The 13,098-nt window shown below is 42.0% G+C and overlaps 1 protein-coding gene across 3 annotated transcripts in view; it reads left to right on the forward strand.

Moving 5' to 3' along the window:
• The first annotated feature begins 381 nt into the window (after window positions 1-381).
• Window positions 382-13,098, forward strand: part of LOC135507598 (WD repeat-containing protein 17-like) — a 38,652-nt gene continuing 25,935 nt past the window's right edge. For all 3 annotated transcript variants that reach the window (XM_064927139.1, XM_064927141.1, XM_064927140.1), the window contains exon 1: window positions 382-445. The gene's annotated coding sequence lies outside the window, so the exon portion shown is untranslated. The remainder of the gene's footprint in view (window positions 446-13,098) is intronic.

Consider the following 13,098-nt stretch of genomic DNA (forward strand, 5'->3'; position numbering starts at 1 on the left):
TGATAGGGAACACCAAAACTAAATGCATTGTAGGCAATACCCATTATCATTACACACAGTGCTTGGAATTACGAATTAGAATACGTGAGTATTCGAACGCTCTAACAATGGAATAGAAAATGATCGCGTTATTTTGGTTGGACTACAATCAGGCGAAGCCTATCTATGGCGACTAGGCACCACCTACGGGTCAAGATGTCTCTAAATAAACCACGGATGTGCCTTTAACCGTGAACCTGGCGCCTGGTATCTTTGATTGACAGGCTAAACAACCAAAGAACGTCTAGAAAGCAACAGCGTGGCTAACACCGTCCGCTGAAGTAGCCAATCGTTGCAGCCATAGCAAAGCCTATTTGAGCCTAGTACGTCCTCTAACTCTCTGACAATTTGTGTCTGAGCAGCGATTTCAGCACCACTTCGCTATCCACTGACAGGATCACCGAAGGTAAGAAGGCTCAAGAATGGCACTTTCTTTTTCCACTTTGAATGATTTTAAAACCTCCCTAAGATATTCAGGAACTCAGACCGATAAAGTGTAGTATTCTAAACATCATTTGTGGTTTAATTAGCTCATGTGTGGGTTATTAGGCTAATCGTATTGAATAGACTGGAGTGGAGTCGCCGACGCACCCTTAGATACTGTGGAAACTCGCTGTAACTCTGTGTTCACAACCCATATGTCAACACATTGTGTCATGTATGCAGGATACACTTGCTTGTAACTTTTACACGTTGTGTAAGTCACGCTCCTGTCATGCTCTTGGACAGAGTGGCTATTGTAATGTAGTTGCAGCTTATGCTACTATGATACGTGGTAGGATAAACTAAGCAAGTGCTAAGTAGCCTAGTCCACCTGGTAAGTTACAGTAAATCTGGGACAACAGTGTAGCATGCAGAGTTTACTCAAAACCTATATTTATTCTACACATAAGCATGTGAATCATTACATTGGTGGGTTTAGCTTGAATGCTATTATTGCAGATGAGTTTGATCCATCAGACAGCAGTGCTTAACGTACTGTTGCCCAGTGTTTCATGTAAGTAAAAGCCAACCACTGCCAACGACATGTTGATGTGTTGAATGGCAAATGCATACAATCCTCATGTTCACCTGTGTTTTATGTTATCACACGTTGCTCCGCGTTTTGCATTGGCGCCTTGCATGCAGTGGAACACTGCGTCCCCAGGTGAATTCTCTCTGTCTCCCCACACTGACAGCCAGCAGTGGCATACTCAGGGGTCTCTATTAACATGTCGCATTGACATTGCAGTCATTTACCAGACGCTCTGACCAGACGCTCTGATCTGAGTCTGGGTATTCATCTTAGGATAGCTAGGTGGGACAACCACGTATCACAGGCATATTAACTCAGTACACCGTCATCAACCACCTGTCAGCAAATCCCCACATCGTTAAATATCTCCTAAACGGTCAGCGTCAGTTCGAGGGGAGGAACGACGGAGACAGAATCCACTGAGGATACTGTAGCGAGTAACAGGTGTTTCGTTCTCACACATGAACTGACTGAATTAATGAAGACGAAGCTATTATTAGCTGCTAGTGGTTCTGCGTACTGTATCATCCAAGTACTGGGGAAGAGAAGAGCAAATAGAAGCCATACTGTCCTAAATACAGTCCAGCATGATATTGGGGAAATAGGGAGAGAAGCGTTTAAACGTGTCTGTTGATATAACCTAGTCTTGAGTCTGCAGAGGTTGTGTCCATCTTAAAGTTACCCACAGGGTTCTTGATTGTCAACGTGACTGTGATTGTACAGGTGTGCAAAGAGGATTTTGTCTTTGTTAATTTTTGTCAGGGCTGGAAGACATTATTTACAGGTTGATATATGTCACCTTTCACAGTACTGGCACTGTATTTATAAACTGTTGACCAATCGAGAGCTTGGGTCTATCTGCATTTTTGACAAAATTGGGTTATTGACATAGCCTTGTTCTGTTAAATGTATTCACACTGCTTCACTTTTCCTAAACAAGTTCAGGAGTGTCAATGTGCTTAACAAGTCAAATAATAAGTTGCACGGACTCACTCTGTGTGCAGTAATAGTGTTTAAAAAGTTTTTGAATGACTACCTCATCTCTGTACACCATACATTTAATTATCTGTGTAAAAGGTCCCTCAGTCGAGCATGTTATTCCAAACACAGATTCAACCACAAAGACCAGAGAGGTTTCCATTGCTTTGCAAAGAAGGGCACCTATTGGTAAAATTAAAAAAGCAGACATTGAAAATCCCTTTGAACATGGTGAAGTTATTAATTACACTTTGAAGGCACAGTATATCAATACACCCAGTCACTACAAAGATACAGGCGTCCTTCCTAACTCAGTTGCCGGAGTGGAAGGAAACCGCTCAGGAATTTCACCATGAGGCCAATGGTGACTTTAAGCAGTTACGGAGTTTAATGGCTGTGATAGGAGAAAACTGAGGATGGATCAACAAAATTGTAGTTACTCCACAATACTAACCTAAATGACAGAGTGAAAAAAGGAAGCTTGTACAGAATAAAACATATTCTAAAACATGCATCCTGTTGCAATAAGGCACTAAAGTAAAACTGCAACAAAATTTGCTAAAGAAATGTTACTTTATGTCCTGAATAAAAAGTGTTATGTTTGGGGCAAATCCAACACATCACTGAGTATCATGCTTCATATTTTCAAGTATGGTGGTGGCTGCATCATGTTATGGGTATGCTTGTCATCGGTAAAGACTAGGGAGTTTTTTGGGATAAAAATAAATGTAATAGATCTAAGCGCGGGCAAAATCCTAGAGACAAACCTGGTTAGTCTGCTTTCCACCAGACACTGGAACACAAGTTCAACTTTCATTTTTGACACTAATCTAGAACACAAGGCCAAATATACACTGGAGTTGCTTACCAAGAAGACATTGAATGTTCTTGATTGCCCTAGAACATCTATGGCAAGATCTGAAAAATGGCTGTGTAGCAAGAATCAATAGCCAACTTGACAGAGCCTGAAGAATTAAAAAGTAATAATGTGCAAATATTGTACAATCCAGGTGTGCAAAGCTCTTAGAGACTAACCCAGAAAGGTGATTCCAACATGTATTGACTCGTGTGTGAAAACTTACAATAACAAGATATTTCTGTATTTCATTTTCAATACATTTGCAAAAATGTGTAAAAACGTGTTTTCACTTTGTCATCATGGGGTATTGTCTGTTGATGGGTGAGGGGAAAAAAAGATTTCATCCATTTTGAATTCAGGCTGTAACAGAACAGAATGTGTAATAAGTCGTGCGGTATACCCTAATTCATGTTGTGAAGTTCAAAAGAATACCATTATAAAAATTGCTGACACCATTCAAACCAATGAGGGTTCTGAACTTAAAGCCAATTATCTCAGAACCATCTTTTTGCAGATAGAACCTTATCATCCCAAGCTCTCCAAATGTAGATTTAACTTATTGTTTTGTTGCACAGTATGTTGTAGCCTACCTATCACATGAGAATACCTCAGTTCAGATGCTGGTCTATTCTTCCATGTGTCGAATGAGTTCATCTCTGTTTCTAACTTGATGTGACTCAACTAAACTAACGACGGCACAGCGTTATGGAAAGCCTATCGATGGAGGATATTGTGGTGAACCATCTGCATTATTAACAGTTAGATTGGGGATACAGTGTCCCTCTGCGTTATAAACCATGGCCACAGGTCAACTACATGGTCCTAGGAGGTGTTTGGTTTCCACTATGCATATTTCCGTAGGTCCACACGCAACACAGATCTGACACCACCCAATGTGAATGGCGTTCTCAGGTGGAAATAGTCAGACACACACACACGACCAGAAACAATTCAATCTATTCAACTCAATCCATGGCATCTCACGCTCTAAGGTCAGGGGTCAGGGAGAAGAGAGAGGAAAGGGTGTGGGTAATCATCCTACTGACTGACATGCTACGCACGACTCAGGCTCTTACTAGATAGTAGTGTATCAGGGTGAGTGAATGGCTCCTGTAGCCTGTAGGCTAGGTTTGTGTCCCAAATGGCACCCTATTCCCTATGTAGTGCACTTTTTTGCCATAGAACTTTAGTCAAAAGTAGTGCACTACATAAGGAAAAAGGTTCCATTTGAGACACAGATTAGTTGATGTCAGGTGGCACAGGACCAGACTTCAGCCAATAGGAAATCAGACTTAGTTCAGTATCCTCTGCAAGTCACTTTCACTGACAATCATGCTGATCCCCTTAGGGCACAGAGGGGTGTGGGTGTGTGTGTGTGTGTGTGTGTGTGTGTGTGTGTGTGTGTGTGTGTGTGTGTGTGTGTGTGTGTGTGTGTGTGTGTGTGTGTGTGTGTGTGTGTGTGTGTGTGTGTGTGTGTGTGTGTGTGTGTGTGTGTGTGTGTGTGGATGGCAACTACGTAGACCTAGTCCTTTTCCACTCTCATGTAGTTACAACACTGCGAAATATAAATTATGTCGTGTATGGAATTGGAAACTGGAATTATAAGGCTGTATATTAACATGTTGAATTCAAGCATTACGGCTGTTTGTTGCTTCTTCAAAAGATAAGTGTCCATTTTTGTCCAGCAGTCCTTCCTTATAAATGGTTTTCATTTCTTTGAAATGCCTTGAATCTATACGTAGCCTTCCATGTAGATTAGTACTTGATGTAAGAGGACATTTCCATGTAAAAGGATCCATGAGTACCAGCATGTGAAGTTCATAGGAGCATATCAAATTGGATGTCAAATAAAAGATAACACTATATATATATTTTTTAATTAAGGCATATATATATATTTCAACCATTTTGCATCCTAAAAATTGGGAATAAGCAAATATTTTGATTTCTGGTCTAACAGATGGAAAAGAGGTCTTAAAAACATGTACCAGGAAAAAGTCTTAAAAGTTCAATAATATCAACACCTGTATTACGTCTTGGAGAAATGTTTCTGCCTTCTGTCAGTTTAAGAAACACTGCCTTGTGCCTTGAAATTCCGGTCCCAAAAACGGACGTATCTGTAAGACACTTTCTAAGGGAGGATAAGGAAAGTTCACAGAAGTAACAAGTAAAGGTAGACCTACCGATGAGTTATTTTATTTGTATTAATTTCACCTTTATTTAACCAGGTAGGCTAGTTGAGAACAAGTTCTCATTTGCAACTGCGACCTGGCCAAGATAAAGCGTAGCAATTCGACACATACAGCAAAACAGAGTTACACATGGAATAAACAAACATAGTCAATAATACAGTAGAACAAAAGAAAACAAAAAGTCTATATACGGTGAGTGCAAATGAGGTAAGATAAGGGAGTTAAGGCAGTAAATAGGCTATGGTGGCGAAGTAATTACAATATAGCAGTTAAACACTGGAATGGTAGATGTGCAGAAGATGAATGTGCAGGTAGAGATACTGGGGTGCAAAGGAGCAAAATAAATAAATAAATTCTGTATGGGGATGAGGTAGGTAGATAGATGGGCTGTTTACAGATGGGCTATGTACAGGTGCAGTGATCTGTGAGCTTCTCTGACAGCTGGTGCTTAAGCTAGTGAGGGAGATATGAGTCTTCAGCTTCAGAGATTTTTGCAGTTTGTTCCAGTCATTGGCAGCAGAGAACTGGAAGGAAAGATGACCAAAGGAGGAATTGGCTTTGGGGGTGACCAGTGAGATATACCTGCTGGAGCGCGTGCTATGAGTGGGTGCTGCTTTGGTGACCAGTGAGCTGAGATAAGGCGGGGCTTTACCTAGCAGAGACTTGTAGATGACCTGGAGCCAGTGGGTTTGGTGACGAGTATGAAGCGAGGGCCAACTAACGAGAGTGTACAGGTCGCAATGGTGGGTAGTGTATGAGGCTTTGGTGACAAAATGGATGGCACTGTGATAGACTACATCCAGTTTGTTGAGTAGAGTGTTGGAGGCTATTTTATAGATGACGTCACCGAAGTTGAGGATCGGTAGGATGGTCAGTTTCACGAGGGTATGTTTGGCAGCATGAGTGAAGGATGCTTTGTTGCAGAATTAATTCTAGATTTAATTTTGGATTGGAGATGCTTAATGTGAGTCTGGAAGGAGAGTTTACAGTCTAACCAGACACCCACGTATTTGTAGTTGTCCACATATTCTAAGTCAGAGCCTTCCAGAGTAGTGATGCTGGACGGGCGAGCAGGTGCAGGCAGCGATCGGTTGAATAGCATGCATTTAGTTTTACTTGTGTTTAAGAGCAGTTGGAGGCCACGGAAGGAGAGTTGTATGGCATTGAAGCTCATCTGGAGGTTAGTTAACACAGTGTCCAAAGAGGGGCCAGAAGTATACAGAATGATGTCGTCTGCGTAGAGGTGTACCAGAGAGTCAACAGCAGAAAGCTATAGTTTCATATGCATTATCAGGTGAATAAAACTGTACTGAACTCTGCTCTACTCTACTCTACTCTACTGTACTGAACTCTGCTCTGCTCTACTCTACTGTACTGAACTCTGCTCTACGCTACTCTACTGTACTGAAGTATGCTCTACTGTACTGTACTGAACTCTGCTGTACTCTACTCTACTCTACTCTACTGTACTGTACTGAACTCTACTGTACTGTACTGTACTGTACTGTACTGTACTGTACTGTACTGTACTGTACTGAACTCTGCTCTACTCTACTGTACTCTACTCTACTCTACTCTACTGTACTGTACTGAACTCTGCTCTACTCTACTGTACTGTACTGTACTGTACTGAACTCTACTGTACTGAACTCCACTGTACTGAACTCTACTGTACTCTACTGTACTGAACTCTACTCTGCTGTACTATACTGTACTGAACTATGCTCTACTGTACTGTACTGAACTCTGCTGTACTCTACTCGACTGTACTGAACTCTACACTACTGTACTGTACTGTACTCTACACTACTGAGCTCTTCTGTGCTGTACTTTGATATTCAAACTTGTGAAACATAGACATTATGATTGGTCCGGTCCAGACCAACCAAATATGGTCTTGTTTGGGGCCAGAGCTCATTAAAATAATAGCGTGTAGAATAATACCCAAACATGTGGAGGATATTGCATATTTCTACATTTGTGTACCTGGTTAGGATACATAACCATGAAGAGAATGACATTCATAACCATAATTATGCACTTCTGTATAGTACAGATCATGGACCCATGAAGAAATTCCATTCCTATAATTCCGTTACCGATTGTAAATCCACTTCACTTACTGAAGTTCAAAACCAAAATATAATTTTTCAAAGTTAAGGTGTCATGTCATAGCTGACACTCCATTATTTCTGCAGACGTCTTTGAATCATAATTCAGAGCAGATATTTAACATAGTTTTTGGAAAACGTGGTCACCTTCTGTTACCAAACTTTGCATCTCCACAGTTCTTCCAGTAACTGTGTTCAGTGTAACTTGTTAAAAGTCGTCCTTGTGCATAGAGTTGTATGGTTTGTTCGACTTTTAAATCAATGTTATTTGTTTAGCATACATTTTAAAGTGAAAAATATAATTCTCAGCGCAATTCCGTCACCATGGAATTGCCCAAGAGCAAAACGTTTCACAGATTATTGTCTGTTTCATCACACAACTTTTGATTGCCTCTTTTTTTTCATAGAAAGAGATTTCCATAAACACTATATTGGAAAACACTTCTGGTGTGTGTGTTGTCAGTGTGTACATCCATCATTCTCTCCACCGTGAACAGAATAAATAGAGGTGAATAATATAGTCTGTTCTTCTTCATGATCAACAGACTGCGAGAGTAGAGAGAGAGAGTAAGAGAGAGAGAGAGAGAGAGAGAGAGAAAGAGAGAGAGAAAGAGAGAGAAAGAGAGAGAGAGTAAGAGAGAGAGAAAGAGAAAGAGAGAGAGAGAGAGAAAGAGAGAGAGAAAGAGAGAGAGAGAAAGAGAGAGAGAGTAAGAGAGAGAGAAAGAGAAAGAGAGAGAGAGAGAGAGAGAGAGAGAGAGAGAGAAAGAGAGAGAGAGATTTTATTCGTGTCATCACTTGTTTTGTTAATGTAAATTCCATTACATTTCATGCCAATTAGACCTAATCTTCCAGGAATCCATTAAATTAAATTCCCAGAGTTAGAAGGAAAGGGGGGGACTCGACAGCAAAGTGGAGAGAGAGGCAGCATATGACTGGCATTTGTAGATCGTGCTTCTGCAAGGTTACAAAAACCTCTGGTCCTTTGGTGGCTAATTAAACCCTACGGCTATTCTTCCCTTGGCAGTAAAGGCAACGTGGCTGCAGTGATATACAGCCTTTGAAAACGTCCCCAGCTGTCATGTGCAGAGCTGATATAGGCCTAGGAGTCTGAATAATATTACCCAGTGAACATAACCGCGGTCTTGCATTCTGTACTTCAGTCGTCTTCAAAAACATTTGAATTCACTTGGTTGTCATGAGGAATTGAATTCATTGGACTTGTTGATCATACATGCCAGGCGTCATACTAGAGAATGGGAGGGGTTCAAGAAAAGGATAGAACGTTGTAAAACTCTTTATTCGGTTGTGGACTGGTTCGTCCTGCTGTGCTCCTCTCCTTGGATTGTCCTTGACCTCTGTGACCAGTAACAAACCAACACCACAGCAGTGTGTAGGGCTTCCAGCCAAGTAGTCCTGCAGGACACGTCTCATCAAGAGATTGGTGTAGCAGTCTAATGACCGGCTGTAGCTGTAGTATTTATACTGTAGCTTATTGGAAAGGGCATTGTCAGGCAACTAGGCAAAAAAAGTTGCTTTGTGGAAAAGAAGAGGACTTGGTGTCATTAGTCTATACTTAAGCAATAAGGCCCGAGGAAGTGTAATATATGGCCAATATACCACAGCTAAGGGCTGTTCTTTTGCACGACGGAATGTAGAGTGCCTGGACACAGCCCATTCATTGGCCATATACCACAATAACTTAATGCTATTATAACCTGTTACCAATGTAATTAGACCAGTAAATAATATGTTTTGTCATACCCATGGTATACTGTCTGATATACCACAGCTTCAGCCAATCAGCATTCAGGGCTCAAACCACCCGTTTTATAGTTATGATTTTATCATTCATACTCTGAATGGATTGTTTAACTCTTTCGGTAAGGATGTGCAACTTTCTCTTTCTCACTCACACTCTGTCTGTTCTCCCTCTCCCCACCTCTCCCTCATCTCTCTTTTCTCTCCCTCAAGCAGTGCTCAGTGCTGCTTCAGTTGAACAGCCTTCCTGAGTCTGTCTCCATCGCCTAGGTAACGCTGCACCAAGTTTCCTCTCTGTCTCTCACCCCAGCAGCCGAGGGTGCTGGGATGTGAGTCCGATCACGGACATAGTCCTGGCATCACTGAACAAACCCACTTTCACATCCATTCACCTCTCCTCCACCCATGTCCACCACATGACACGCAGAATAATACATATACCATTAAGTGACTTACAGTCATGCGTGCATACATGTTTTTTAACATATGGGTGGTCCGGGTAATACTGCCATGGCGTTGCAAGCACTATGATCTAACCAACTGAGCTACCACTTGACTCTCCATCTAATCCATTCATTCATTAGTTGAAGGTACATTTGTCATTCTCCTGCTAATTAGAGACTAGTGTGTCTCTAGTCAATACCGTATCCACTGCCCTGTCCACACACACATGGATGCCACAGGAGGTTGGTGGCACCTTAATTGGGGAGGATGGGCTTGTAGTAATGGCTGGAATGGTATCAAATACATGGGTTCTATGTGTTTGATGCCATTCCATTTGCTCTGAACGCGCACTCCCGCGCACTCCCGCTCACACACAAACTCTCTCTCTCTCTCTCTCTCTCTCTCTCTGTGTGTGTGTAAAATATCATACAAGGACCCTCCAAGCCCCCTCAACCAGTCTCAGATCCTCAGATGAGTTTAGAGACCAATCCCATACTCAAAGTCAGGAATATCTCTATCTCCAGCATCCTGTCTTTTTCCAACATCATCATCATTGTCATGCAGATTGCGGCTTTATAATAGAGATTGCTAGCCTCTCTAGACCCAGTGAGGGATCTCTCCACTGTGTCCTTCTCATCAGGAGCCATTACGCTGATTGCATTGTTACCATTATCTGACGGATGAGAGAGCCAGCTACACTGAGTCAGAGAGAGAATGGAGGAAAACAACTAACATGACTGGGTGTGGGTGAGGTGTGCAGTCAGGGGGTTAGGGCGAGGAAGTGTGTGTTGTTTACGTTACGCCCCTGAGTGTGTGTAGGTACTTGTATGTTTGTGTGTGTGTGCATTGTGCATAGGTGTGTGGAGGTAGGGGATTTATCATCATGGTACATGGTAGGTTCACATATGTATGTGTATATCGGTGTGTGTGTGTGTGTGTGTGTGTGTGTGTGAGTGTGTGTGTAGGAGGGGGAGTTAAAAGGCACTAATTTTAATACAGCGAGCTGCAGTTGCCTGGCTACCGGCGGGGGCTGCACTTGTCTCCCACACACACACACACACAACTACACTGCACCAGTCAATGAATGCACACACACACACACACACACATACACACTCCTCCGTCTCTATCTCTGAGACGTACACACAAGGCTCCTCTCTCTTCACTCGCCGGCTCTGTCTTCGCTGTGACAACATCATCACACCTCAGCTCTGTAAGTTTAGCTAGCTACATTCCCTCTAACGCAGAGCCTTGTCAATCTGTTAGCTGGCTACCTTCCCTGTAACAGAGAGCCTTGTCAATCTGTTAGCTAGCTACCTTGCCTCTAACAGAGAGCCTTGTCAATCTGTTAGATAGCTACCTTGCCTCTAACAGAGAGCCGTGTCAATCTGTTAGCTGGCTCCCTTCCCTGTAACAGAGAGCTTTGTTAATCTGTTAACTGGATACCTTCCCTGTAACAGAGAGCTTTGTTAATCTGTTAGCTGGATACCTTCCCTGTAACAGAGAGTTTTGTTAATATGTTAGCTGGATACCTTCCCTGTAACAGAGAGCTTTGTTAATCTGTTAGCTGGATACCTTCCCTGGAACAGAGAGCTTTGTTAATCTGTTAGCTGGATACCTTCCCTGTAACAGAGAGCTTTGTTAATTAACCTGTTAGCTGGCTACCTTCCCTGTAACAGAGAGCTTTGTTAATCTGTTAGCTGGCTACCTTCCCTGTAACAGAGAGCTTTGTTAATCTGTTAGCTGGCTACCTTCCCTGTAGCCTAGAGCTTTGTTAATCTGTTAGCTGGCTACCTTCCCTGTAGCCTAGAGCTTTGTTAATCTGTTAGCTAGCTACCCTCCCTGTAACAGCAATCCTAGTTCATCTTGCTTTGGAGAGACTCGAGAGTGAAGAGATCCTTCTGGAAAATGGACACAGACGATCTGGAGTGGTACACTAAGAACGATGCCAACGTGAAGGTAGGGAAAAGAGGGGCGGAGGAGAGAGAAGGGGAGGAGTCAAGCTGTGTTTGGTCTATGCGATTTGTCTATGCGTTTTGTCTATGCATTTTGTCTATGTGTTTTGTCTATGTACGAGCTCACAGGTTCTGTTATGTTCTGTTTCTGTCTGGTTTGTAGCATGAGTGTTATGAGAATTTTGTTATCAACGGTCATAAACTTCAATTAATCTACTCAGTCTGCAACCCAGAGTTTGTAAGATTCTGGTTTAAATGAAACAGACAGATTTCTCAGTTTACAATAGTCAAAATGTTTATTCACGAGGACGTCCTAGTCCGTTGTACAAAAACATCCATTTTATACTGGCTCCTTATGCACATACCTTCACACACAAACAGTAGGTATCCTACGCACATACATACACACACAGTAGCTTCTCCATAGTTCTCACCACTGTTTATCACTACCCAGCCGACAGTTCCGTTCCCCTGAGATTAGGGAAACCTTGAGAAGTACTCAAGCATATTGAGAGACAACCGTCCTGGTATAGGGACACCAGCCCGTAGAGGTTCCAACCTACCAAACGTACTGTTCAAAATGTAAAATGCGCGACACCAAACCCGTTCACAGGGATGGTTAACTCTCAAGGTTCCACTAGTACTTATCGATCTAAGTAAATCCTCCTTCAGTTTTAGTCCACCCTATTTTTTTGGGAATAGCCTAAAAAACTCCCTACATGTACACCTTGACTCTCTAGCGCCTGTTGGTCAATTCAGGACTTTAATGTTGAATGAATCTAATGATAATTGAAACTGTTTGGATTTCATATAAATAATTGTATGTGTGGCGTTTGAAGCTGCAGTGTTGATTCTGTAATTTGTAGTTTATTTTATTTGTATTGATCATTTTGAATTTGTTGCTGTTACGGTTTTCTATATGCGAAGGAGAGTCGGACCAAAATGCGGCGTGGCTATTGAGATTCATGTTTAATGAAAAAACACACTAAACACAAACACTACAAAACAATAAACGTAACGAAACCCGAAACAGCCTAATACTGGTGCAAACTAGTACACAACAGACATAAGGACAGGAAAAGGAACAAAAGGACAATCACCCACGAAACACTCAAAGAATATGGCTGCCTAAATATGGTTCCCAATCAGAGACAACGATAAACACCTGCCTCTGATTGAGAACCACTTCAGACAGCCATAGATTCACCTAGAACACCCCACTAAGCTACCATCCCAATACACGTGAAAAAAAACCAATACTAAACACACCACATACCAAAACCCATGCCACACCCTGGCCTGACCAAATAAATGAAGAAGACACAAAATACTAAGACCAGGGCGTGACAGATGCATTGTTGTCCTCAGGGCACCATGGCAAATGAGTCTCTGGTCTCTATGGGTTCCCCTGAATAAACAACAGTTCAATACAAAAAAAATAGAAGAGCGATGGAGTTAGAGGGAGAGAGAGAGAGAGAGAGAGAGAGAGAGAGAGGAGAGAGAGAGAGGCTAGAGGTCATGATCAGATGAGCTCCTGCATTTTTCAGCATTTTCTTTAAAAAAGATAGACTTAGAGTTCGATAAACTTTGATTTTTTTTGTCAGGAACATATACAGGATGCTACCCTCTACAACATAACCTTCACTCCAAATCAAAACTCAAAACCTACAACCTGATTTTGGATGGAATTACGGAATCACCTGGAAGGTTTACAACTACCAAGGATTATTATTCTATACAGTAAACT

This window comes from Oncorhynchus masou, chromosome 21 (genome assembly GCF_036934945.1).
Source record: "Oncorhynchus masou masou isolate Uvic2021 chromosome 21, UVic_Omas_1.1, whole genome shotgun sequence".
In the NCBI taxonomy this organism is placed as follows: domain Eukaryota; kingdom Metazoa; phylum Chordata; class Actinopteri; order Salmoniformes; family Salmonidae; genus Oncorhynchus; species Oncorhynchus masou.